The sequence below is a fragment of the Giraffa tippelskirchi genome, chromosome 3 (assembly GCF_054371585.1).
Source record: "Giraffa tippelskirchi isolate mGirTip1 chromosome 3, T2T-mGirTip1v1.2.pri, whole genome shotgun sequence".
Classification (NCBI taxonomy): Eukaryota; Metazoa; Chordata; class Mammalia; order Artiodactyla; family Giraffidae; genus Giraffa; species Giraffa tippelskirchi.
In genome coordinates this window covers 175,647,501-175,675,477 of record NC_137277.1, presented here as the reverse complement: position 1 = coordinate 175,675,477, position 27,977 = coordinate 175,647,501, and the positions used below count along the sequence as shown (strand labels likewise).

Genomic DNA, 27,977 nt, shown 5'->3' with positions numbered 1-27,977 from the left:
CTTTTTATAGCTAGTTTATTAGAATCAGGTCAGGACCCAAATGTGGGCACACATTGCATGCATTCTATATTTCCTCTTCCTAACTCTTTTTTTTTTCTTTCATGTCATTGTTTTTCGGAGGGAACTGAGTCACATGTCTGGGAGTATATTCTTAATGCTCAGCAAATAAGTGAAAACCTCTTCCCATTACTCACCCTCGAAATCTGCTTCTTACGGAAGGCAGCTGCCTCCTGGGACTCCCTCTCCTTCAGCCTTTTCTCTCTTCAGTCCTAATCACCCAAGCCCACCTCCCTCTAGGCTGGTCTGCTGGGCTTTGCTCTCCCAGCCACACCGTCCTTTTGCACAGATCACGCGAGCCTCCTGACTTCTTTATCCATGAGCCGGATTTGTTATCACAAAAGACAGCCAGAGTCATGGGCCAGCAGGTACACTCTGGTCCTCTTAGAGCCTGGGTCAGGGTTGGGGGATGAGGAATGAAGTCCCAGCAGCACAGTGAGAACAACACAGTGAGAATACCCACTCCTAGTTCACAGGGAGGGTGTGGGGCACCGTGATGTGTGTTCAGATAGCCTGGGACGGGGACGTGTCTGACTTCATCATGGCTTCTGCAGAGCTAAGCACAGTGCCTGATGTGTGTAGGGCATCTGGAAGGATTCCTTATCGTGAGCACAGGCAGTGGTCCTGCTTTGTTGTCTTTGGGACCGGGGTCTGCCTCTGGGGAGTTGTGACAACGAGCTCCATGCCAGTTTGTGACAGGGTTTTCGGTTGTGCTCTTCTCAACTCCTGAAAGAGTGTCTTAAACTCTAGCTGTAGCAGCACATCCCATGCGACATCAGAGCTGAGTCACTTTGGGGGCTCCCCCACACACACGGCATTCTCATTTTCACTCTGAGAATTCGCTCTCGTGCTGTTGTCGATCATCTCACCACGGAACTTTCCCTCAGAACAGACCAGCCACAGTTCCTGGAATCCAGGTCGCCTCCACGAGCTTTCTTCCAAACCTGCGGGGTTTGCCCCAGGATCTGAGCCTCCATGCTGTTGGGGCCGTTCACGTCTCAGTTCATAAACTCACATGTGATGGGGCCAGAGTGTCTTCCTTTCTTTCAGGACTTGATTTCTGTTTTGAGAGCCCCTAGTCTTGGTTATACTGTTCATACTGTATGTTCATGAACAGTATGAAAAGGCAAAAGGATAGGACACTGAAAGATGAACTCCCCAGGTCAGTAGGTGCCCAATATGCTAATGGAGATCAGTGGAGAAATAACTCCAGAAAGAATGATGGGATGGAGCCAAAGCAAAAACAATACCCAACTGTGGATGTGACTGGTGATAGACGCAAAGTCCGATGCTGTAAAGAGCAATATTGCATAGGAACCTGGAATGTTAGGTCCATGAATCAAGGCAAACTGGAAGTGGTCAAACAGGAGATGGCAAGAGTGAATGTTGACATTCTAGGAATCAGCGAACTAAGATGGACTGGAATGGGTGAATTTAACTCAGATGACCATTATATCTACTACTGTGGGCAAGAATCCCTTAGAAGAAATGGAGTAGCCATCGTGGTCAACAAAAGAGTCCAAAATGCAGTACTTGGATGCAATCTCAAAAACGACAGAATGATCTCTGTTCACTTTCAAGGCAAACCATTCAATATCACGGTAATCCAAGTCTATGCCCCGACCAGTAACGCCGAAGAAGCTGAAGTTGAACGATTCTATGAAGACCTACAAGACCTTCTAGAACTAACACCCAAAAAAGATGTCCTTTTCATTATAGGGGACTGGAATGCAAAAGTAGGAAGTCAAGAAACACCTGGCGTAACAGGCAGGTTTGGCCTTGGAGTACAGAATGAAGCAGGGCAAAGGCTAATAGAGTTTTGCCAAGAGAACGCACTGGTAATAGCAAACACCCTGTTCCAACAACACAAGAGAAGACTCTACACGTGGACATCACCAGATGGTCAACACCGAAATCAGATTGATTATATTCTCTGCAGCCAAAGATGGAGAAGCTCTATACAGTCAGCAAAAACAAGACCGGGAGCAGACTGTGGCTCAGATCATGAACTGCTTATTGCCAAATTCAGACTTAAATTGAAGAAAGTAGGGAAAACCACTAGACCATTCAGGTATGACCTAGATCAAATCCCTTATGAGTATACAGTGGAAGTGACAAATAGATTTAAGGGACTAGACCTGATGGACAGAATGCCTGATGAACTATGGACAGAGGTTCGTGACATTGTACAGGAGACAGGGATCAAGAAAATCCCCATGGAAAAGAAATGCAAAAAAGCAAAATGGCTGTCTGAGGAGGCCTTACAGATAGCTGGGAAGAGAAGAGAAGCGAAAAGCAAAGGAGAAAAGGAAAGATATTCTCATCTGAATGCAGAGTTCCAAAGAATAGCAAGGAGAGATAAGAAAGCCTTCCTCAGCGATCAGTGCAAACAAATAGAGGAAAACAACAGATTGGGAAAGACTAGAGACCTCTTCAAGAAAATTAGAGATACCAAGGGAACATTTCACGCAAAGATAGGCTCGATAAAGGACAGAAATGGTATGGACCTAACAGAAGCAGAAGATATTAAGAAGAGGTGGCAAGAATACACAGAAGAACTGTACAAAAAAGATCTTCACGACACAGATAATCACGATGGTGTGAACACTCACCTAGAGCCAGACATCCTGGAATGTGAAGTCAAGTGGGCCTTAGAAAGCATCACTACGAACAAAGCTAGTGGAGGTGATGGAATTCCAGTTGAGCTATTTCCAATCCTCAAAGGTGATGCTGTGAAAGTGCTGCACTCGATATGCCAGCAAATTTGGAAAACTCAGCAGTGGCCACAGGACTGGAAGAGGTCAGTCTTCGTTCCAATCCCAAAGAAAGGCAATGCCAAAGAATGCTCAAACCACCTCACAATTGCACTCATCTCACATGCTAGTAAAGTAATGCTCAAAATTCTCCAAGCCAGGCTTCAGCAATATGTGAACCGTGAACTTCCAGATGTTCAAGCTGGTTTTAGAAAAGGCAGAGGAGCCAGAGATCAAATTGCCAACATCCGCTGGATCATCGAAAAAGCAAGAGAGTTCCAGAAAAACATCTATTTCTGCTTTATTGACTATGCCAAAGCCTTTGACTGTGTGGATCACAATAAACTGTGGAAAATTCTGAAAGAGATGGGAATACCAGATCATCTGACCTGCCTCTTGAGAAACCTGTATGCAGGTCAGGAAGCAACAGTTAGAACTGGACATGGAACAACAGACTGGTTCCAAATAGGAAAAGGAGTACGTCAAGGCTGTATATTGTCACCCTGCTTATTTAACTTCTATGCAGAGTACATCATGAGAAACGGTGGGCTGGAAGAAACACAAGCTGGAATCAAGATTGCCGGGAGAAATATCAATAACCTCAGATATGCGGATGACACCACCCTTATGGCAGAAAGTGAAGAAGAACTAAAGAGCCTCTTGATGAAGGTGAAGGAGGAGAGTGAAAAAGTTGACTTAAAGCTCAACGTTCAGAAAACTAAGATCATGGCATCTGGTCCCATCACTCCATGGGAAATAGATGGGGAAACAGTGGAAACAGTGTCAGACTTTACTTTTTTGGGCTCCAGAATCACTGCTGATGGTGACTGCAGCCATGAAATTAAAAGATGCTTACTACTTGGAAGGAAGGTTATGGCCAACCTAGATAGCATGTTTAAAAGCAGAGACATTACTTTGCCAACAAAAGTCCGTCTAGTCAAGACTATGGTTTTTCCAGTGGTCATGTATGGATGTGAGAGTTGGACGGTGAAGAAAGCTGAGCGCCGCAGAATTGATGCTTTTGAACTGTGGTGTTGGAGAAGACTCTTGAGAGTCCCTTGGACTGCAAGGAGATCCAATCAATCCATCCTAAAAGAGATCAATCCTGGGTGTTCATTGGAAGGTCTGATGTTGAAGCTGAAGCTCCAATACTTTGGCCACCTCATGCGAAGGGTTGACTCATTGGAAAAGACCCTAATGCTGGGTAGGATTGGGGGCGGGAGGAGAAGGGGACGACAGAGGATGAGATGGTTGGATGGCATCACCGACTCGATGAACATGGGTTTGGGTAAACTCTGGGAGTTGGTGATGGACAGAGAGGCCTGGCGTGCTGCAATTCATGGGGTCGCAGAGAGTCGGACATGACTGAGTGACTGAACTGAACTGAGTCTTGGTTAACTCAGGATTCTCCTCCTTTTTCCCCAGGATCTCACAAAGGTTGGGGTTTGGCTACAGGGAGAGGGGGCAGGTCAGCACCAGTCCCCAGGGCTTCTTTGGGCCATGCTGACCGGCATCACCCAGGAGCCCTGGCCTGACAGGGCTGGGCCATCAGCTCTTGGAGGTGTGCTTACCTGCCCATGTCTCTCCCTAATGGGATGCTCACCTGTTTCTGACTCCTCCCAGGCTCAGGGAACCATTCCACGGCTCCTGTTGTAGAACCCCCCAGAGCAGCCTGGATGTGGTTTCCACTCTTAGTGTGCAGGGATCAGATCAGGCTGAGCCACAGGGGTCTCTGGCAGGGGGTAGGGGATGGTTAGGCACACTGCCTTGGTCTCAGTCTCCAGCTGGGCAGGGGGAATGGCATCACCACCCTCACTTTCTGATCCCTACATCCTGTCTGGGACCCTGTCATATTCTCCCCTTGGCTGCCTCACTGTGAGAAGCAGAAGTCCTTCTCAGCAACCCGCCAGCATCTTGGGGTGTTGGCAAGGAGCCATCGTAATGAGCACTGGTGAGGACCAGAGGGGAGTGGAGGATGGCAGAGCTGGTAGAGTGAAGGATGGTGGCCCCGGGTCTGGAGAATCATTGGAAGGGAGCTCAGAGATGAAATGAAGATGAAGGAGGCGGTATGATAGGATATGACGTGGGGAATGGCTTGATGGGGTTCAAGATTTCTTGCGCATTTGCTTGAAGACTGAAGCATCTAGAGGGAAAGGCATGAGGGTCACCTGGACTTGCAAGGAGAGGCCACTCAGTCCCCAGAAACCCAAGTTCTTTGGTCCTTATTGTGAAATTCATGGAAGTTCTAGGAGAAATCAGTCAGTCACATGTTGGAGGGATCAGGTGTGCCCTGGTCCAGTGTCCAGTCTTGGGTGATTTCCGTCACTGTCTTGGGAGGTCTTCTTGAAGTCCTTCCTGGGATCTAGAGAGCACAGGGATGCAACTGTGTGAATGGTGGATAACGGGTAGAAGATGTCTCCACGGAGAGGTTTCTTACCTGACAATTCTCACTGGTCCTGACTCCAGGGAGAAAGGGGGCAGCGCCTGGCTCACCATGTCCCAGAACACAGCCCCGGGGGGACTCCATTGTTTTTGACCAACCTCCACGGCTGCCTTTGCTGCCCGGGCCCCTCTGGGTCAGGGTTGCTCAGAGACAAATATGGGGATCCCTGTTTGCTCTAGGAAATTCCTCAGCCCAAACATCTCCCAGGCACCCAAGCCCCTTGAGCCTGCCGTGGAGGGACTCCTGAGAGAGTGGGGGAGATGTGCCTAGGAGGGAGAGGCCACTCGAGCACCAGCCAGCCAGGCTCTCAGGCTTCTCTCCAAGGGGCGAGGGGGAGCCAAGAGTCTGTCTCATAAGCCCCCAAATGCGGCCTGACACGGGCTGGCTCAGGTTGGAGAGGGGCCTTGCCCCAGGACAAACACACCCGGTTCCGGCCTAGACGCTGTCTCTGATGGTCTCCACGTGGACCTCAGTCTCCTCATCTCTACAGTAAGCACAGCTGTGGTGCGGGCAGGGCTCTTCTCTCTCTCTCTAGAATTCTCCGCTTCTAAGGTCACAAGGACACATCCTAAGGGAAGAGAGGCAGATTCCGGAACCCCAGGGTCCAGCACTTGCCTTATTCACTGGCAAAAACGAAGCCCTCCTGTTCCTCTGCTGCCCCCAGCCCGGCCCTCCCCCTCCTCCTTCCCTTGCCTCTTCCCTCTTACCAGCTTCCCCCTACCCCTGCCTTCCGCAGGCCCCCACTCTCAGTCTTGGTCTGGCCCTCCTCCTCCTCACCTACCCTGCCCAGCCAGGCTCCCACCCCTCATTAGCAGGCTCCCTCCCCACTTTGGAGCCTGCAAGGCCCACAGCTTCCACCAGCTCCTGGGAGTCTCCCGCTTCCGACTAGCCCCCCTTCCCCCACCCTCCTCCCTTGTCGCCTGGCCTCTTCGTCTGGCCCTCCTTTCTGCTCTCTACTCCTTCTCTGCCGTGGACACCCCTTCTGGCCTGTCTCTGGCCTCCATCCACCCAAGCAGTCTACTCTCCTGTCTCTACAATTTTCCTACCCAGTCACCACCTCCTACCGGTCTCCCTGCCTTTTGCAAACTGGCCCAGGGGCTTCATGCCCCTGTCAGTGGACCACCCCCCCCGGACCTCTGTGAGCCAGGGGCCTGCTGGGCACAGGGAGCAGCCTGTGGTGGGAGGTTCTGGGGCAGGCTGGCAGGCCTTCCAGCACTCCAGGAAACCCCCTCTTCACAGTGAGTTCTCAGCCCCCTGGAGGAGAGAGCTCCAGCTGGAGCAACATCGGGGTGGGGAGGATGGGGTCCCTTTCTGAGCCTGGAGGCTCCCAGGTTTCGGGCTTTGGAGGGCCTCCCTGCGTGAGTGCTAAGTCATGTGCGCTAAGTCATGTGCGACTCTTTGCAACTCAATGGACTGTAGCCCACTAGGCTCCTCTGTCCATGGGGTTCTCCTGGCAAGAATATTGGAGCGGGTTGCCGAGCCCTTCTCCTGGGGGTCTTCCTGTCCCAGAGATCCAACCTGCATCTCTTGAGTCTCCTGCATTGGCAGGCGGGTTCTTTACCACTACTGCCACCTGGGAAGCCCACGCACCCTTTCCTAAATTCCCTTCCCGTGGGCTCCTCCTGTTTCCCATTCAGGACAAAAGCAAGGAAAGGCTGGACCAACCAGAAATGGGGACACCCATGTTTATACCCTTCTATCTGCCCAGCCGGGCCAGACAGCTCCAGGTGGGGTAGCCAGAAGGTGGCAGCATGTCCCCGCCAGGAAGGTGAGTGCTGGACCGCTGATGGAGCAGGGAGGGGTGACCCCCAAGAGCCCAGACACAGAGCACAGTCTCCCTGCCCCATTCTGAGGGCACAGTGCAGTGTGGTCAGCGTCCAGAACTGTGCTTTCTTTAGGCCCCTGTACACTTCTCAGTGTTGACAACCGCCTTCCTGTGGGACGAAAGCTCTTGCTGTGATGACAGACCCCCTGATTGGTGCCTCTTCTACAGAATTCATGGGCCAGGGGGGCTGGGATCTCTGCCTGCTGACGGCCTCAAGTTTGCTAACAGTTATGAAGTGAATGTAGTACCATGAAACCGTAACTCTGAGCTCTGAATTTTAATGCCAAGGCCAAGTGGGGAGACGGGAGTTTGAGGAACCCTCCATAAACTCCTTCCAGAGTACTTACCCCCTTCCTGTCTCACTCCATCTGCTCCAGGGGTAGGTCCTACTCCCAGGTAGAGTTTCTGCTGGGCCCTGGTCCAGGCACTGGCCAAACAGCCAGGAAAGAAACTGCTCCTTAGGGATCTAGCTTCCCAGGCCATTTGTATCCTTGTAGGCTTGACATGGCAGGATGCCAGGGGTGCCACTCAGACTGAGGAAGGAGGGACTGGCTCTTTCCGTGGAGCCCAGCAGGACACTTTGGGCCTGAGTCCGCTGGGGGTGGGGGTGGCAGGCCAGGGAGATGACTGGGGAGCGGGGAGTGGTAGCCCCTCCTTGAACTTCCCCCACCCCACAATGTCTTTTCAGTGGATGGGCTGCCTCGTTGCTGCAGCCTGTTTGCCAGCTGGTGGGGGAGGAATCATGGCACCGACCCCACATTCAGAGCAAGGTTCTGCCCTGTGCACTGTGCCTGGGGCCAGGCCATGTTCAACTTCCACACACACTCCTTCACCTGACCTCTGACCCCCAAGTTCCTCCTGTCCTTTCTCTCTCTCACACCACACCACACACACACACACAGAGCAGTTCTCCAAATCAGATATGGGGACCTCTTTGTTCACTTCAGACCACTCACTGGTTGGTAATGGGTCCTTCCCTCTTGTGAATGAGTTCAGTGGACACATTTAGCTGCTGTCATTGCCCAAGACCCACAGAAACCTTTACTTTAGGGGTTCCAGTGCTCAGGTGTCCAAGAAGATACCCCTATGCATGTCTATGGAGCCAGTGGTCTGAGGCCCAGACTGCTGCAGCCCTGGGGGCGGGCAGCCAAGAGGATACAGTCTTCTTGGGGCAGCAGAACTGGACTGCTTCTATGAACACCACTTCGGACCACCCCCACTCTTTTTGGATTGGAAATTTCTCTGGGAAACATCTGATTCCCATCATTTCCAGGCTCCAAATCACCCCACTCCTGAGGACCCTCCTTTCTCTCCTTGACATATGACACCTCCCAGCTCCCGCCAGGTCCCAGCATTTCAGACAGGACTGACCAAGGACAGAGCTTGCAGTGTCCACCCAAGTGAGGAAACCAATGACTCAGTTCCTTGGAACCATGGGAAAGGAGCCCTGTCCCCTAGAAACCGCTAGCCCTCTTTTCCCTGGGGCAAGGGTAAGCAATGGGTTCTGGGAGACTCTGCCCAGTCCCAGGGCGGAGGGGGGGTAGGGGGCCGCCCATGTTTGCCCACTCCCCATAGCTCTCCATCTTGGAAGCTTGTTCTCTAGGGGAGTCCTCATTCATGATGCTTCCTACTCCAAGGTGGGAAGTGGGAACCATTTCATAGCTGACTTTCCTCCTCTAGTGTTTGTTCGTTTGTATTCAGTCACTCATCGTGTCTGATTCTTTGCAACCCTGTGGACTGTAGCCCACGAGGCTCCTCTATCATGGGATCTTTCAGGCAAGAATACTGGAGTGGGTTGCCATTCCCTACTCCGGGGTTATCTTCCCAACCCAGGAATCGCACCCAGGTCTCCTGCATTGGCGGATGGATTCTTTATCACTGAGCCACCAGGGAAGCCGCAGAGGGTGGCTGTGAGCCTGGTCCAAGCCCTGCCCTGTGTCCTCTGCTTGGAGTTCCTGGAGAGTTTCTCATTGTCCAGAGATGGCAGAAATCAGACGAAAGAGGATCAGGAAGCTTCATTCACTCTCCTCCTGATTCCAGTGTCCCCAGCACCAGTCAAGCCGCCCTAATTTTTCTTTCAAGTGAGATTCTATCTGTAAAGAGCAAATATTTCTCAAAGCCATATAAAAAGTATTTGTTAAAACCTTTCTCTTTTTATCTGGCCACAGAGAAATGGCAAAAGACCAGAGTATGCAAGGCTGGCTCAACCATTTTTCAGTCATCTGGTTACAGAAAGAGACCCTTGATTGTACTTCATACACATTTTAGGAACAAATGACATAATATGGTCTTTTGTAAAGAAAATCAATTCCATATGAAGCCCTTGGAAGCCCAAGCTCTCCTCACTCCTCAGTAAATTTTCTCTATTCTTTTCTTTTTTTTTTGGCCACATCATGGGATATGAGATCCTAATTCCCTGACCAGAAATCAAATCCATGCCCCCTGCAATGGAAGCAGAGAGTCCTAACCACCGGACAGCCAGGGAATTCCCAATCTTCTCTATTCTATTTGGTAATTTCAACAGCATCAGTGCTGCATAGTTTACAGATTTTGAGAAATTGGCATTAACTTTCTCCTAGATGAGACTTTGTCACATGACATTTTTTGAATGACACAAGCAAATTTATTTTCTTAAAGTTATATTCTAGCTTATGTATTACTCCACAGAATTAAAAATCTAATATAGTTCTTTCATGTGAGATATAGCATAATAAACTAAATGTTTCACTTTCATAAGCAGTATGTTTTTCATTTCTCTTATATTATTCTCCATAGAATTCATTCTTTAGTTGTTTTTATTGAGTTTGGGACTCTTCAAGAAACTTTTGGGTTAATGACTCTCCAAATGCAAGCTGTAAGAATATTTTGGTTTTTTTTCTTTCCAGTTTTATTGAGATATAATTGCCACACAGCACTGTATAAGTTTAAGGTGTAGAGAATACCGATTTGACTGACATACATCATGAAATGATTTTCACAATAAGTTCGGTGAACATCCATCATCTTGTATGGATACAAAACTAAAGAAAGAGAAAAAATATTTTTCCTTATGATGAAAACTATTAGGATTTATTGCAAGAATATTTTCAAATTCTTCTCCAATTGCATCTTGAGGTGGTAGGGAGCTCTGGGGTTTCACCCTGGCCCCCGGGCGACTGTGAATATGAGGACTGTGCTCTGTTACAGGAGGGTGATGCTGTTGTATGTCAGTGTCACTGGCTCAGGCCAAGTTTGCCGGTACCTTGACTCCATTCCCTCTCAAGTCTCGAATGACCTGCCGTCTTGTCTCCTGCTCAGGACTCTCGGTAAGAAAGGCTTGGGAGGCCAGGACTGCGGCCTTGGGGATGCAGAGGCGGTCATGAACCAGCTAGGAGGTAATGGAGCTGCAGCCAATCTGTGCATGGTTCAGGGGTGTGCCTGTCTGAGAGTGTGTAGCTGTGTGAGTGTGTATGTGTAGTTTCCTGACTTTAGGTCTCCTTACACATTTGTTTGACTTGTCTAATTGCGATTTGTTGTAATTTGACACGTACAGAATGAAGCAGGACAAAGGCTAATAGAGTTTTGCCAAGAGAACGCACTGGTCATAGCAAACACCCTCTTCCAACAACACAAGAGAAGACTCTACACGTGGACATCACCAGATGGTCAACACCGAAATCAGATTGATTATATTCTTTGCAGCCAAAGATGGAGAAGCTCTAAACTGTCAGCAAAAACAAGACCGGGAGCAGACAGTGGCTCAGATCATGAACTGCTTATTGCCAAATTCAAACTTAAATTGAAGAAAGTAGGGAAAACCACTAGACCATTCAGGTATGACCTAGATCAAATCCCTTATGAGTATACAGTGGAAGTGACAAATAGATTTAAGGGACTAGACCTGATGGACAGAATGCCTGATGAACTATGGACAGAGGTTCGTGACATTGTACAGGAGACAGGGATCAAGAAAATCCCCATGGAAAAGAAATGCAAAAAAGCAAAATGGCTGTCTGAGGAGGCCTTACAGATAGCTGGGAAGAGAAGAGAAGCGAAAAGCAAAGGAGAAAAGGAAAGATATTCTCATCTGAATGCAGAGTTCCAAAGAATAGCAAGGAGAGATAAGAAAGCCTTCCTCAGCGATCAGTGCAAACAAATAGAGGAAAACAACAGATTGGGAAAGACTAGAGACCTCTTCAAGAAAATTAGAGATACCAAGGGAACATTTCACGCAAAGATAGGCTCGATAAAGGACAGAAATGGTATGGACCTAACAGAAGCAGAAGATATTAAGAAGAGGTGGCAAGAATACACAGAAGAACTGTACAAAAAAGATCCTCACGACCCAGATAATCACGATCGTGTGATCACTCACCTAGAGCCAGACATCCTGGAATGTGAAGTCAAGTGGGCCTTAGAAAGCATCACTACGAACAAAGCTAGTGGAGGTGATGGAATTCCAGTTGAGCTATTTCCAGTCCTCAAAGATGATGCTGTGAAAGTGCTGCACTCGATATGCCAGCAAATTTGGAAAACTCAGCAGTGGCCACAGGACTGGAAAAGGTCAGTTTTCATTCCAATCCCAAAGAAAGGCAATGCCAAAGAATGCTCAAACTACCTCACAATTGCACTCATCTCACATGCCAGTAAAGTAATGCTCAAAATTCTCCAAGCCAGGCTTCAGCAATACGTGAACTGTGAACTTCCAGATGTTCAAGCTGGTTTTAGAAAAGGCAGAGGAACCAGAGATCAAATTGCCAACACCCGCTGGATCATCGAAAAAGCAAGAGAGTTCCAGAAAAACATCTATTTCTGCTTTATTGACTATGCCAAAGCCTTTGACTGTGGATCACAATAAACTGTGGAAAATTCTGAAAGAGATGGGAATACCAGACCATCTGACCTGCCTCTTGAGAAACTGTATGTAGGTCAGGAAGCAACAGTTAGAAGTTGACACGGAACAGCAGACTGGTTCCAAATAGGAAAAGGAGTACGTCAAGGCTGTATATTGTCACCCTGCTTATTTAACTTCTATGCAGAGTACATCATGAGAAACACTGGGCTGGAAGAAACACAAGCTGGAATCAAGATTGCCGGGAGAAATATCAATAACCTCAGATATGCGGATGACACCACCCTTATGGCAGAAAGTGAAGAAGAACTAAAGAGCCTCTTGATGAAAGTGAGAGAGGAGAGTGAAAAAGTTGGCTTAAAGCTCAACATTCAGAAAACTAAGATCATGGCATCTGGTCCCATCACTTCATGGGAAGTAGATGGGGAAACAGTGGAAACAGTGTCAGACTTTATTTTTCTGGGCTCCAAAATCACTGCTGATGGTGATTGCAGCCATGAAATTAAAAGACGCTTACTCCTTGGAAGGAAGGTTATGGCCAACCTAGATAGCATAGTGAAAAGCAGAGACATTACTTTGCCAACAAAGGTCCGTCTAGTCAAGGCTATGGTTTTTCCAGTGGTCATGTATGGATGTGAGAGTTGGACGGTGAAGAAAGCTGAGTGCCGAAGAATTGATGCTTTTGAACTGTGGTGTTGGAGAAGACTCTTGAGAGTCCCTTGGACTGCAAGGAGATCCAATCAATCCATCCTAAAGGAGATCAATCCTGGGTGTTCATTGGAAGGACTGATGCTGAAGCTGAGACTCCAATACTTCGGTCACCTCATGCGAAGAGTTGACTCATTGGAAAAGACCCTAATGCTGGGTAGGATTGGGGGCAGGAGGTGAAGGGTACGACAGAGGATGAGATGGTTGGATGGCATCACCGACTCGATGGACATGGGTTTGGGTAGACTCCGGGAGTTGGTGATGGACAGAGAGGCCTGGCGTCCTGCAATTCATGGGGTCGCAAAGAGTCGGACACGACTGAGCGACTAAACTGAACTGAACTGTGTCTTTAGGTGTGAGTGAGTCTGTGTGTGTGTCTGCGGGGACAGAGGCATGTGCGGGTGTCCCTGGGTATGTGTATGTGGGAGTGTTTGTGCCTCAGTGTGTGTATCTTTGGATGAGTTTGTGCGTGAGTGTGTGTGTTTCCAGGTTAGGGCACGTCTCTGGGTGTGTATTTGTGTGTGTGGACATTTCCATACACCTGTTTGCCTGGGTGTGTGTACCTCTCAGGGTGGGTGTGTATAATTCTGGTTGTGAGCCTGTGAAGGTCTGAGGAAATATGATGGCACACCACACAAATAATCTGGACTCTGGGACAGACCTCCTGGGCAAAGCCTCCTCTATAGCAAGGTGGTCTGTTAACCTCTTTGAGGGTCAGTTAAGAAGGAAAGACTTCCTGATGGAGAAAATAATGAACAGACGTGTGGAATCCCGCCGACTTTTGCTGCCTGGGCCCCTCATCCAGACAGGAGGCTGAGCTGGGCTGGGGGTGGCCGCTGGGTCCAGGACCACACACTCTAGTTTCTGAGACCCAGCTGCTTCGTGTAACCTGAAGCCCTTGTCTGATACGTTCCAGACGTTCCCGTGTGCTGGCAGCAAGCATGGCCCGAGGTAACACAGCTCCTTTGTCTGACTGTGGCTCTGGGAGCCTCTTCTTGGAAATGTGGTCACTCTGGTGTTGAAACTGGGGTGCCTGCCAGCCGGGTTTGAGGGAGAGAGGGAAATACCCACCCCACCCCCAGGTGTTTGCTCTGAGGCGCAGCGACTCTGCAGTGAAGGGGCCTGTGTGTGCTCGTGTGCCCAGGTTGGAGGGTTGTTGTTGCTCAGTCGCTCAGTTGTGTACGACTCTTCGCCCTGTCCTTCGCTGCCTCTCCGAGTTTGCTCACATTCATGTCCATTGAGTCAGTGATGCTATCCGACTGTCTTGTCCTCTATCACCTCCTCTCCTCCTCCCCTCAGTCTTTCCCAGCGTCAGGGTCTTTTTCAATGCATCTCGAGTCAAAGAGGATCAGAGTGTCCTGGGCACAGTCAGTGGAAACAAGGACCCTGGGCCAAAACCCAGCAAGACAGTGTCCTTCCCTGGGGAGTGGAGTTGGGGAGAGGGCTCCTCAGACTGCTGAGAGGCCAGTCCCCAAAACTCCCTCACTGACCAGCTGTGGCTGCCTCCTCCACTTGAAGCTCAGTGTCCCATGAACTCCCAAAGCCCTGGGCCACCAGCACAGTCAGCCACCTGAACCCCTAGGGAGCAAACAAGCGTCTCCTGAGGGGAAGCTGCCTCTTGCCCAAGAAGTAATTTGGACCCCTAAGGATGGGTGTAGGGACCGGGGACCAGGGTGAGTCTAAGTATCTTATTCACCCACTGGATTTTCCCACTGCTTCCAGCCATGTCTACCTTCCCTGGAATGAAGAGCTCAGAGTGGAGGCTTTCAGTGGAGATTTACGCTGTTTAGAGTCATTGGTCAGCTCACATTTGATCTCCAGACTTAACCTGCCTGAGGTCCTGGGACAGAAAAAGCCAACAAAGTGAAGGGATTGGGAGTGTGGCTGGGGACCCATAAGAGTTTAATTCGAGCACATTCCATTGCCACTGCTGAGAGAGAGAGAGGAGCAGAGAGGTCCTGGCCCTCATGCAAACTGAGGTTTTGTGATTGTGGAACCAGAGCTGGGTTAGAAACTGCCAAGTTCTGTCATGGGAGGAGGGATGAAATCAGTCTTTAGTGTTAAGGGTGCAAAGGAGAAGCAGCAGGGCACAGAGGGGTCCCACAAACAGGGTGAATTTGACAGCCAGTGCCCCATAGAGGCAATTGAGGGTTCCCCTGGTGGCTCACACAATAAAAAATCCACCTGCAATGCGGGAAACCTAGGTTCAATCCCTGGGTTGGGAAGATCCCCTGGAGGAGGGCATGGCAACTCACTCCAGTATTCTTGCCTGGAGAATCCCCATGGACAGAGGAGCCTGGTGTGTTACAGTCCACAGGGTCCCAAAGAGTCAGACACAACTGAGGGACTAAACACAGCACACAGCCCCATGGAGGCAATTGAGTTGTTAGCTCCAAAAGGGAGCATTTACAAGGTGGGCCAGAAAAGCACATGACCCGCGGTGGCGATTTGGGCAGCCGAAGTGGGTGGGGGTGAGAAGGGCTGACCAGAGTCTGGCCCAGCATCTCTGGGGTGGCAGGATGCTGTATGGTGGGTGTAGGTGTGACCTCAGAAACCTAAGTCAGGTTCTTCTGAGGTCAAGCCGGGGTAGGGAGATGCTGACCTCCTCCCCTGTCCCCTTCCTGCAGGCTTTTATGCCCAAGTACCTTATAGCCTGGCATCACCCATCCTCCTGCTGCCATAGCCGCCCCTACTCAGGCAGCCTTTGCTCTGCCAAAGGGATGCCCAGGTGCTGTCCCCTGGAGGCTGGTTTGGGGTGTGGGTTATGTACTAGGCACGGGGACAGTGGCTCCTCCTGAACGAGGTGGTCAGTGATCTGGAAAGGAAGGACCCTGTAGGAAAAGATGCCCTGAATCCACTGAGTCCAGCCACCTCCTTCCATTGATGGCTTGGAGAGCCTGGAGGGGCCCTAGAGAAGACACAGGGGAGCTTGTTTACCCGCTGTGGACTGATCCCAAGGAGGGGCAGCCACCAGGCGACACAGGCCAGTCCCCCCGGATGGCTGAAAACTGACTGTAGGGATGGGGGCTTCCTGAAGCACTGGCGGGCCCACCAGACTCTCCCTGAGCCCAGGAGGTATCCAACTCATGAAGCTCCAAGTGGCTCAGGTGCCCACTGGCAGGGGCATAAGGCTCCTGGGATGGTTTGCAGGATGGCTCACAGGTGGGGAGATGGAAGCTGGAGGAGACTGGGTAGGACAGTTTTGTGGACAGAGGAGCAGTCTGCTCAGGTGGCTGGAGGTCAGAGAAGGTCCAGAAGCGGGGTTCAGGGCAAAGGAGGAATAAAGGGCAGAGACAGGAGCCAGGAGGCCAGGGAAGAGGGCAGGGGCAGGGGGACTGGCAGGGCAGGGGAAGCAGGGTACTCCCAGGGGACCAGTGGAGGCGGCCTTGCAGGCTCCATGCTAACGAGGCGGGGGGGCGGGGGGCTGCTGCTGGTGAGAGATGGGACCCTGGCTGGGAGGGGTGGGTAAGTAGGAGGAGGGTCAGGCCGAGGGTCAAGAGTAGGGGCCTACAGAAGGTAGGAATAGGGGGAGCAGGTAAGGGGGAAGAATGAGGGGAAGGAAACAGGCTGGGGGGCAACAGAGTAACAGTAAGTCTGCTTTTTCTTCCTTGCTGCCAATGAACAAGGTAAGAGTTGGACCCTGGGGTTCTGTCTGCTTCTGTCTCCTCAGACATTAGTGAAAGTGAAAGTTGCTCAGTCGTGTCTGACTCTTTGCGATCCCATGGACTGTATAGTCCATGGAATTCTCCAGGCCAGAATACTGGAGTGGGTAGCCTTTCTCTTCTCCAGGAGATCTTCCCAGCCCAGGGATCGAACCCAGGTCTTCCTCACTGCAGGCGAATTCTTTACCAGCTGAGCCATTAGGGAAGCCCAAGAAGACTGGATTGGGTAGCCTATCCCTTTTCCAGTGGATCTTCCCGACCCAGGAATTGAACCAGGGTCTCCTGCATTGCAGGTGGATTCTTTACCAGCTGAGCTAACAATAGGATCAGATAATCCTAGAGAGAGAGCTTGTGTGAGCTGTGGCACAACTGTGCCCAGAGTAGAGATGAGGAAGCCGAGGCCTTAAAGGAAGCTGTCAGAGGGAATGCTTGTGCTTTTTCTGCAGGAGGCTGGGAAATGATGGGAAATAGCTAGGGGCAAGAGGGTGGGGGTGGGGGGGTCAAAGGGCTTTTGCATGACGATAGGGGTGTTGGCTTTACCGTTAGAGGGACCTGTCAGGCCCTTGGTATTGGAGGAGCTTTTTCATCCTCCAACCCAGGATAAAAATTTTTTTTTAATTAAAATTAATTCAAAGATTTCCAGGAAGGAAAAGAACATTGTTTACTGCAACGGCAGAGGGCTGAAGTCCTGGCCCGGGATGGAGGGTGGAACTAAGCAAGAAATCCAGACGTCAGAAGCATCTAGGCTGGAAGATGAGTGCCTGGAGAGCAACTCTCCCCACCCACCCCCACCCCCACCCCCGGGGAGATGGTCCTTGTAATTAACACCTTCTTGAATTCAGAACTTTGAGGATGTTGTTTAGTCTGAGGCCTCTGTGGTTTCATTTTATCAATATTCACACCCATGTTCTTTTGGTTTAGAAGAGGTGTCGATCCATTATTTTAATGAACACTGAAAACTTTTCCTTCCATAATAGCTTTCCCTTCATATAACACTATGTGAGTTATGTAACAGAGGTTAATGTTCTTTCACAGAAATCTCTTTAAAAATCATATCACACCTACATTAAGGCTTCTGGTCACCTTAGATTATAGAACAAGTACCCATCCAATTTGCGAGTGATTGTCTTCCTTCAATACCAACGCATAGGGAATGAAGTTTTGTTCTTGTGACATCCTCCAACATTTTTCCATGCCCTAGGGACACTCCTTATAAACAGTAGTGACAGCTTGACGGAGCAGGTTCCCTGAGGTGGCAGGTGAGGTGGGCTGGAGCTGGGAGGTGAATTTCTCTAAGCTGCAGAAACATCCTGTGGTAATTGGCTGGGTGCAGACCGTGCTGGTTTGAGGATAAGGAGCCTGAGGTTGACGCTTGAGAAGCCAGATTTTGTCTGTGACGTTGGAGGCAAAGGTGTCTGTGGGTGGTGGGGATCCTGGTGAGAGCTGAGGGAGATGTGGGAGAGGCTGGGGTGGGTCTAATCTCGCACCAGGAAGGGGTGCTGGCGCTCCAAGACCACTGCTTTGAGTGGCTCCCTTTGCCCCTTGGAGTGTTTTCTGCTGTCCCAGTGGCCTGGGGGGTGGAGTGGCTCAGGGGTGGGGACTGACCCTGGCTGGAGAGGCGCTGGGCAGTGGAGAGGCCGGGGAGTAGAGGGCAGACTAGATGGGGAGGGGAGCTTTCAGGGGCTGAGAGGCTGCCTGTGGGGGACTGAGGAGGGGCAGGAGGCGAGAGGAGGTAGGTCACACAGCGAGAGCAGTACTTGGAAATTAAAAGGTGGTTAGAGTCCCAGTGACCCTGGGGCCTCTGCAGTCAGGCAGGTGTGGTTTGCGTTGCACCTCAGCTTCTTAATAACTGGGTCATCTTGGGCAAGGTGTTTAACCTCTCATGTCTCGTTTCTACACCCATGAAGTGGAGGTGCTCGCGGGCCCTCCCTCAGGGGTTTGTGAAGATATGCCCTGAGGGGGTGCAGCTGTGTGCTGAGTGCCTGACTGGCAGGTGGGAATCTGGACTTGACCATGTTGTGCCTCCGTTTCCTCATCTGTAAATGAGGCTAATGATAGTAGATGCCTCACAGTTTGTTTGGGGGAATAAACTGATTTTATTTCTAAGTGTGTAGGCCACAGTCTTGAGGACATGCTGTGTGAACGGTGCAGGGAGCTGTCCGGGCCTTCCTGAGGTCTACTTGAGGGGTGGGGTGTCCAGGGGTGAAGGCGGAGCCAAGACTGAGGAGTGGCTGGGAAGACATGTGAGGACAGTAAGGAGCAGATGGGGGGGGCGGGCGGCACAGCGGGGGCAAGAGGGTCCAGGGGTCAAAGGGCTTTTGCATGAAAATAGGGGGGTTGGCTTCACCCTTAGAGGGATCTGTCAGGCCCTTGGTATTGGAAGAGCTTTTTCATCCTCCAACCCAGGATAAAAAAAATTTTTTAGTTAAAATTAATTCAAAGATTTCCAGGAAGGAAATGAACATTGTTTACTGCAACGGCAGAGGGCTGAAGATAGGCTTATTATGAAGATGCTGTGAGACAATTCATGGCAACAAAAGGACCTACCATTATACCTCCATTAACAATTTTCATTTTCATGCAGCAAAGATAAAAATATGTGTCAGTGAGAGAGGACTGGAAAGGAATGAAGTGAGGAGAAGACACAAAGGGAAGTAGGACAGGCATTTAATAACTAAAGCGGGAGATTGTTACACTCCCAGTGGACATATGGGTTAAAGAAGGAGTGCACTTGACTCAGCAGGAAACATGAAGAGAAAAGTATTCCAAAATGATCCACTATTCCCCCAAGTCCTCAAGAAACGTACAGTGTAACTGGGAGCAGGTGTCGACGAGCCTGGGAGGCCGGAGGTGAGAAGCTCCCAGGGACCAGGCAGGAGCGGGGAGCTGCGGCCCTGTTTGGCAAACCCAAAGAGGAAAGACCAGGAAGCTCCCTCCATGGTCCAGCCCAGGACACCGTCCCCCTAGAAGGCCAGACCGCCCAGGGGCCTTGGAGAATCTGGACAAGAAAGCTAGGGGTGGTAACTTGGAAGCATTTATGTTCAGACGCTCCCTGGAAGTGCTGGCCCCACTTGCATAAGTCGCTGGCCAGAATCATGACAGGAGCCGAAAGGAGAGCCCAGACCCAGATATCTGAGCATCCAGAACTTTCTGCCTTCACCTTACGCTGTACTTCCGGTGAGAGCCTGAAGGGGCGTGTGGGAGGGGGGGTGAATTCTAAAGGATTGTTGCCCACCCCCGCCATATTCTACCTGCTGTGAAGTGCCGTGAGGTTGATGCTGTCAGCTGCCCCGAGAGCTAGGTTTCAGGGCGGCTGGACACTGTCGGTCTCTGCAGGTGCTATTAGAGTTCAGCTGTCTTTGCCAGAAGACTAGGGTGCCTGTTGTAAGCAGTCCTCAGGGACTCGGTTCAGGCCTCCGAAAAGGGCCTTGTCTGCGCTGCAGTGGACTGAGTCAGGCAGGCTAAAGGCACAGGTCGAGTTTGGGGACAGATGTGTGGCCGAGCCTGGAGGTGTGATGTTGAGGGTGCCTCCCTGACCACCCTCAGTTTCTCCTGCCCTCACCTCTCCGTTGAGGCTGCCTCTTATTTCTGGGAAACCTTCCATCAGGAAGGGTTCATTCTCCTTGTTGCCGCTTTTCCTTTTTTTCTAATCTACCTTTGAGGCAGACATAAAGTTCATGGGGTCGGTTGGGGGGGTCTCAGCAAGTACCAGACCCTTGCTGGTGCTCTGACCTTTGCTGTTGTGTCAACTCCTAAAAACAGTGTTCTGAAGCAGGTCCTACTGTCTGTCTTGACCACCACTGCCTGGTGAGGAGTTTGTTGATAGAATGAATGTCTGATCCCTAATTTACAAAAGTTAGGCAGCGAGCCGAGTTTGCCAAGTGGCTGTCTTGTTCAGTCACTGAATTGTGTCCAACTCTTTGCAAGCCCGTGAACTGCAGCATGCCAGGCTACCCTGTCCTCTACTATTTCCCCGAGTTTGCTCAAACTCATGTCCATTGAGTTGATGATGCAACATGGACCAGGCTCCTCTGTCCATGGGATTTCCCAGGCAAGAATACTGGAGTGGGTTGCCATTTCTTTTCCCAAGGGATCTTCCCAACCCAGGGATCAAACCTGCATCTCCTGAAACTCCTGCATTGCAGGTGGATTCTTTACCATCTGAGCCACCAAGGAAGCAAAGTGGCTATATGGGGAGTGGCTACTGAGCCTGGCTGGCCTGAGGCTCTAGGCATTAGGCTGCCCCTGATGCCAGCGGACCTTCTATCAGACCCCCAACCACCCCTTTCCCTTACCGATTCCTTCCTGTTACTGCTATTGCCCTCACTGCACCCTGACCCTGTCACCTGAGAGTGTCTGTGCTGTGTCCGGTCACTGAACTGCCCCAGCCCGCAGTAACTGGTCCTGAGTTGGCTGGGAGTGAGAAGAAAAACTCTGGACTATGTCAGACTGTTCTGCTTTATTGGACAGCTTCCTGTATGACGTTCGATTCAGTGTGTATATGTTCCTTGGGGCCCCTAAACTCCCCTGCCCCTGCTGCTGTCTGGCCAGCCCTCCAATTATACAGAGAAACCCCTGGATCCCCCAGAATGCCAAGCTCCTCCCCTCCTCGAATCTGCACTAAGGCTGTTCTCTGTACCTCCAGTATCTTTCTCCCCAACCTTGTCCTCACCCCTGTTCCCAGAGCAGCCCCCCTGGGCAGGGTTGGGAGGAATCCTCTGACCCAGCACTCACAGCCTGCAATGCCCCCCACCCCCACCCCGTGGGCCAGTCTTCTCACCTGGAGGGGATGCTCCATGAGCACAGGAAAGACTCTGATGCTAAAGGAAAGAATAAAGCAGCATTGGGAGAGGGTGTGGTGAGTCCCCAGTGCTGCGAGCTGCTCTAAGGCAAACAGAATGGCTTGTTCCTCGATCTCGAAGTGATTTCCAAGCTCGGAGGCTGCCCAGGAATGTGCTGAGGGTGAAGTTTCTAGCTCCACTGCTCTCCTGCTCTGGGCTGCCCAGCGGGCAGGCGGACAGGGACCCACCCAAATTCCCAAGGCCTCTGATTTGTTCCGGGTAGTGAGAGGTGGGGCAGGACCAGAGGGGCTGGTTCTGGGACTCTTAGCAAAACCTTCTAAGCAAAAGTCTTCAGAGTTTTGACTCCCTAGGGCGGTGGCTGCGGTGAGGGGAGGAGAGGAGCTGGGTAGAGAGGCTGGAGCCATGGGTTGGCCCTGGACAAGTCTCTGCCTGGCCCATCCCTAACAAGCCAGCACACTCTGAATCTCTCTGGACCACACGTTTCCCTGCCAGGGCTCCACCATCACTCCCTTGATGAGGGCCGTTAGCAAAGCTCTTCAAAGAAGGGAGGTGGAAGGTGACTTGTGTTTGTGTTAAAGGGGAGAAAATAAGGACACACGGAAGTATACACGTTGGTGCAGAGACTCTGAAAGAAGCTGCAATCAGGGGTCCCCCGAGGGGAGAAGAGTACTGAATTGGGGGCCAGTGGTAGGGCACAGACATTTTACTGTCTGTTTACGTATGTATTTGAATCACGTGTAGGCATTCAGAATTTAAAATAAAAAGCCCCCACACCTCATGTCCTGGACACCTGCCTGTCTCCTCCTTACCGCTTTCCCCCAAGACTCTTGGCCTCCTGCTGCTGCACCCGGGGGGGCCCTCACTTCTGCTCATATGGGGCCAGGGACCTGGGGTGGGCTAGCTTGGGGAGGGCCTGCCTTACGCCCTGCCCGGGCCAGCTTGGGGTTCCGTGGCCCGATGCAGTGAATGAACTTGGTTCTACCCATCACACAAGCACCGGTATGATGGGATCGGGGACAGTGAGAGCTTAAAGGGCTCATGGTTCTGTCAAGCTCTTCCCTGAATGATGGGAGGGCCCAGGTTGGGGAGGGCCAGGTGATTCACCCACAGTCATGCACAAGCTGTTGTTTACTTGGAGACCACATATGTGGGGATGAATCACCCAGGCCCACTTTGGAGAGTTTCTATTCCTGGAGGCGTCTGAAAGCCATGGCCTGCCAGGCCTGTAACATCGACCTGTGCCTTGGTCTTCAATGGGATTCCTAGCTCCTCCTGGGCAGGAGAGGAATCTGCCAGGCTGCTTTCCACCCAGGCTTTCTGAATCTCTGAAATCTACAGAGGTTCCCTGCTGGGAGCACCCTGAAGCCCAATGGTGAATCTCAGCTCTTGCTGCCCTGGAGAGACCTCTGCTCCCAGGTCTCTTGAGAGCCGTATCACCCCAGGCTGACCCCAATCCCTGTGGAGGCCAGGCACAGAGAAGCCAGGGCTGGGGAGCAGCCTGGCGGCCGTGCCCTGGCCCGTGAAGACATGCAGGCAGGGGCTGAGGTGTCCTTCTACGCTCTCCTTCCCAGCCCCCAAGTCCTAAATATGAAGGCTTCCAACACCACCCTCCTTTCCGTGGGCAGCAGTTCTGAATCCTAAACCCCAGATGCGCTGGAAGCCAGGAGGGCCCTTTTTCAGAAGCTTGCTGCCCCCGGCATGACGCTGGGCTCCGAACCTCTGCTGTGGGTTATGTGTCATCTTCCAAAGGTTCCTCACACCCCGGCTTGGGCAGTGGCTCTGGACTTGTTTTCTTTCGTTGGAAGCTGAGCGAGTGTGCAGACCCTCTGAGAGGGCACAAGAGCCCAGAGCCTCTTCCTGACCACATTCCTCCACCCCCTGCCCAGGCCACATTCTAGCCACACTTAGGAGGGAACCCCCACCCCCCAGGGAACCCCTCTCCAGACCCGAGAGGAGAAGCCCCTCTGCCAGAAGAGACTGATGCAAAGCGGCTTGAAGTTCATGTGGTCCCACCCCCTCATTTCACGGATGAGGAAGTTCAGCCCCAGAGGGGGAAGTGCCTCTCCCCAGAGCAGAGTGGTGGCCATGCTGGGAAATGACTTCTCACACCTCGCTCAGCTGCACCGGACCCCCAGGAGGTAACACCCCCCAGGTGGCTCAGAAAACCCGATGCGTGTGGAGTCAACCCACTGACCTTGGTCTTGGGGACCGCAGATGACTTTCCTTCAGGGCCTGGGCTCCATCAGCATCTGCCCCGACTCACCCAGCCGTCTTAGACATCAGGGACAGCAGCAGCCCCCCCCAGGCAGCCTTCGTGACAGCGGCAGCAGCAGGGGAGGACTGGTCTGCCCCTGATTGCAGGTGACATTTTCTATGAATCCTCAACTTCCTCCCGATTTGACTCAGAGTGGCAGCATGGGCCGGGTGGGGAAACCTCGCTGTAGGCAGCCCAGGAGCCATCCCCAAGGGAGCTCGACTTGCATGTCCCCACCACCCTCCCTTGGGTCGGCTGCCTGCTGCCTTGGAATCGGGGCCGGGAAAGCACCAAGAGGCCAAGATGACAAGCTCTAGGAATCACCCTGCAGCCGCTGAGCAAAGTGCTCACAGCAGGCTAGAGCTGCGCTCGGGAGCCCAGGCCAGTCCCTTGCCAGCTGGGTAATTTCCTTGGCCTCAGTGTACCTCCCAGGGGAATGGGAGCAATAAGAGTTTCTTCCTCACAGGGCTCTTGAGAGCAGTAAGTGATGGAAGTGCTTGTCCCACAGCCGCCCACCCAGTAAGCATTCAGCAAGCTTTGGCCACTGTTATAACTAGATTATTCTCCAACCCTCATCAAGTGTCTCTTGGAGAGGCTAGAAGGGAAGATACAAAATTTCTTACGAGTGGAAGCAGAGAACAGGAGGTGAGGGAACGTCTGTAGGACTGGCCTAGACTAGGCTGTGTTCCCCCCGGGGTGGTGAGGCTGGGGTGGAGGTGCGCACAGTGCAGCCCTGGGCTCCACGGAATGCTTGGTGCTCTCGAATCTGGCCAGTCATCCCAGCTCCACAGGGGACACCTATCACCCTGGAGCTGCTGCAGACCAGGTCATTCACTCAGTCCCTCTTTCATTTAATAAGTCCTTGTTGAGGGTCTGTTTTGCATCATCTTCATGAGGTGGTATAAAGCGCAAAGGAGATATGGTCCTTGTCCTGGGGTTGTTGGAGGAAAGCAGGGACTCGCCCCAATGGCAGGTGGCCCCACCCGGCCATAGCAGGGGAATCACATCAGATGATGCTGGTGGTTTGGGGAAGTGGATTGAAGGAAGGGATGGGGTTTTTAGGACGGGAGGTGAGTCTGAGGGGATCAGACTTTGTTGGGTGGTGCCAGCTGCTGAAAGGAGGGAGAAAGGGGTTTACCAGATGGATAAACCCCTGGATTTACCACATGCTCTTGCTGGTAATAGGCTTCCCAGGTGGCTCAGTGGTAAAGAATCTGCCTGCCAATGAAGGAGATGCAAGTTAGACCCCTGGGTCAGGAAGATCCCCTGGAAAAGGAAACCCACTCCAGTATTCTTGCCTGGGAAATCCCATGGACAGAGGAGCCTGGTGGGATACAATCCATTGGGTCCCAAAAGAGTCAGACACAATTTAGTGATGAAACAACAACAACTTGCTGGTGATGCTTGTGGGGCTGGGGTAAAGGAAAGATGGAGAGGCCCAGAATGTGAGTCCAGTGGAAGCCCCTCACTACCTGTTTGAGCTTGGGGGAATGCTTTGGTTTCTGTGAGCCTCACTGTCTTCATCTGTAAAATGGGCATAATTATAACAACATCCCAGGAATGAACGTATTGAGATCCCCCCGTAGAGCACTTAGCACAGACCTGGCCACATTTCAGATCCCTGAGCTGGTCCCTGCCTTCCCCCACCCACCCCCACTCCACCTTCACCAAGCTTAGGGTGCAGCTATAGCAAAATTCTGGACTCCTGGAGATTCTGTCTGTGTACTCCATCCCCTGTGTCCTGTTCTTTCTTAATCATGATCCCCAGAAGCCCAGCTCAGGTGTTAACCGATGAGTTTACTCACATTGTGGTGTTAGTAGCAGATAACTGCATTCAAATAAATGTTTATTTTCTGCCTTCGGGGTTCATCACTGCCTCCCCAGAGAAAACTGGAATTTCAGGCGAGGATGCTCCTCCTGCCACAACACCCCTCCAGCTGTACTGAGGCCGCTCTGCCACCAGCTGGCCCTCCCACCTCTGAGCTGGCTCACACCTCCGCTCTCTGTGTGGGTGAAGGATCTGGCAGCACAAGAGAAGCTTCTTAGCCTGCAAACCACCTAAGGTTGCTTTTTTCCCTTTGCTGGTGTTTTCTGGAAAAGCCAGGACTTTCCAGGAAGGAAGGGTGGCTTGGTCTGAGCCACACAGCTGGGTTTAGATGCCCTTGCTGTGCAGACACGGGATCAGGGCTGCCCCAAGAGGGGTGCTGGGTCCTTGAAGGTGTGGGTAGCCCTGGGCCCTGACAGCTGCAAGAATCACAGCCCAGCGTGGGGTCGAGTTGGCAGTCAGAGAGCCACCACGAGCTCCTGTCCCCAGAGCTGGGCAGTGCTGTGTGGAAGAGAGAAGCCAGACAGAGGCCAGAAAGAGGCCCCACAGCCAGAGAGAAGCAGAAGCAGAGCAGGGGCCTCGGGGCTCCCAGGCCCATCCTCTTTCATGTACAAGATGTTTCCTCTCTTCAGCAAATATTAGAAAAACACATAATGCCAGAATATTCTATTTCAGCCATTTTTTTTAAGCCTTTCATATATGTGAATTTTCTTGATAACGTTCCAAATAAACAGATATTCTGCCTTTGCCTGCATATCTCTGGGGACAGAGAGCTCACTGCATGGCCAGTTGGTCTGCTCTCTGACTTCCAGTGGAAGATAGGTCTGCTTCCTACAGCATCTGAAACTTAATGTTATGGCCCCATGGAGTCATACAGTGGAGCCTGTCTTGTGCCTTGGAGATGCTGATAAAACATCTCCAAAATGATGGAAGCATCTCCGGATGACATCTCTAGAATAGGTATAAGAATATCTACACTTTTATGGATTATGAGCAACGCTAGTCCTTCCTTTATGTCCTCCTGTGTTGGGGCATCCTAGGCTCTCCACATGACACCCCTGCAGACTGACAGCCTCTGGGGCCTGGGTGACCATCAGTGCAGAGCAAGGGCCACTTGTCACATGTCCCCCATGTTCCTCTTCTATAGTGGAGGGGTTCACCTCATTTCTCACTGTCTTTCCTGTCTGCAAGAATACTTAGAAATGATTTTCCTTTCAACTGTGACTTCACTGGTGTGTTACCTGTAAATATGTGTTCCTTTCCAATATTTCAGCACTGTACTTCTGATTTTATCTCTGACAAATTACTTAAGAGACTCCTTAACAAGAATGCATGAAAATGCCTATTGTATATTATGATTAATACCATCAGTGCTGCAGCAAGTACTTGTGTTTTTTTATTGGCTGCAGAAAAAGGATCTGAAAACCGAAGGGTGAAATTGCCATTGCCTCGGAGTCCTTGGCTGGCCCCAGGAATGGGATGAATTTGGTGAAAGATACTTGTCATCTCCATAACAGAGTGTATTCCCTTGATTTATGACTTGGTCCTCATTAATCTGTTCAGTTCAGTTCAGTTCAGTCGCTCAGTCGTGTCTGACTCTTTGCGATCCCATGAATCGCAGCACGCCAGGCCTCCCTGTCCATCACCAACTCCCAGAGTTTACCCAAACCCATGTCCATCGAGTCAGTGATGCCATCCAACCATCTCATCCTCTATTGTCCCCTTCTCCTCCTGCCCCTAGTCCTTCCCAGCATCAGGGTCTTTTCCAATGAGTCAACTCTTCGCATGAGGTAGCCAAAGTATTGGAGTTTCAACGTCAACATCAGTCCTTCCAGTGAACGCCCAGGACTGATCTCCTTTAGTTCTACATTATTAATTGAGCTGTTCAGAGCTCTAAACAGCTCTATCTGCTTGATCAATGATATTCTAAGAGGGGAGTATTAGGGTCTCTATCTACAATTCTATTTCTTTCTTTATTGTTTTGCATTTCTGCTTGTTCCCATCATGTACAGAAGTACATGGAACATAAATTTTATATTTTAATTGTTTATTATAACATTTACCTTGTAGGGTCTCCATATTAAAAAACTTACACTGTCACATTTCCTTCTTTTCTAGTGGTCTGTGTATCTGATAATCCATAGATTATCTCATCATTTTACTCAGCTTATGCTTTTTTTGGTGGGTGTTTCTTATCAGCACACGATGATTGGGTTTTAATTTTTTTTTATCAGATTCCCCCCTTGACAGGAAGTATTATAGTTAATATAATTATTAGTTAGTATTATGATTTGATTGTAATTGTTGCATTTGTCTAAACCTCCATGGGGTTGCCCCTCTGCTCTCTATTTTGAGGTATTGCAGTTTTTTTCACTTTGTTTCTATAGTGAATTTTCTCTTCCTTTTGTCCCTTTAAAATAGACAAGATAATTTAGCTTAAATAACCACTTTAGAAAATAGTCAGGTTTAACGACTACATTTATTTCTATTAATAGCTCTCTCAACTTTGGGAGAATTGTGTTTAAGGATCTTCTCTCCTCTTCACCCACTCTGGCCCTTGAATGATCATCTGGAAGTTTGAGTCTCTTTCACATGGTTCCGTCCTCCTTAAAGTGAAGTCGCTCAGTTGTGTCTGACTCTGCAAACCTGTGGACTGTGTCCATGGGATTTTCCAGGCAAGAGTACTGGAGTGGGTTGCCATTTCCTTCTCCAGGGGATCTTCCCTACCCAGGGATCGAACCTGGGTCTCCCACATTATAGGTAGACGCTTTACCATCTGAGCCACCAGGGAAGTCCTTCCTCCTTATGTTACACACA

At 50.9% G+C, this 27,977-nt stretch overlaps 1 protein-coding gene, 2 long non-coding RNA genes and 1 other non-coding gene across 5 annotated transcripts in view; 2 read left to right on the top strand and 2 right to left on the bottom strand.

Annotated features, from left to right (window-relative positions):
- The window catches only part of GPR55 (G protein-coupled receptor 55), a 63,527-nt gene that overhangs the window by 21,164 nt on the left and 14,386 nt on the right, over positions 1 to 27,977 (top strand). The window contains exon 1 of one of the 2 annotated variants that reach the window (XM_081585598.1): positions 23,150 to 23,442. The exons of the other annotated variant lie outside the window; for it this stretch is intronic. The gene's annotated coding sequence lies outside the window, so the exon portion shown is untranslated. Of the gene's footprint in view, positions 1 to 23,149; positions 23,443 to 27,977 lie in introns of those variants that run through there. 2 annotated transcript variants of the gene reach the window in all.
- On the bottom strand, positions 2 to 5,748 carry LOC145543582 (uncharacterized). Its single transcript, XR_014080881.1, has 3 exons — positions 5,678 to 5,748; positions 4,414 to 5,172; positions 2 to 4,010 (listed from the first exon to the last, which is right to left on the bottom strand). It is a non-coding gene; the product is annotated as an uncharacterized LOC145543582 (long non-coding RNA).
- The window catches only part of LOC145543581 (uncharacterized), a 22,964-nt gene continuing 18,136 nt past the window's right edge, over positions 23,150 to 27,977 (top strand). Inside the window, exon 1 of the long non-coding RNA XR_014080880.1 lies at positions 23,150 to 23,219. This is a non-coding gene — a long non-coding RNA (uncharacterized LOC145543581). The remainder of the gene's footprint in view (positions 23,220 to 27,977) is intronic.
- TRNAY-AUA (transfer RNA tyrosine (anticodon AUA)) lies at positions 27,880 to 27,951 on the bottom strand. Its single transcript has one exon. It is a non-coding gene; the product is annotated as a tRNA-Tyr (tRNA).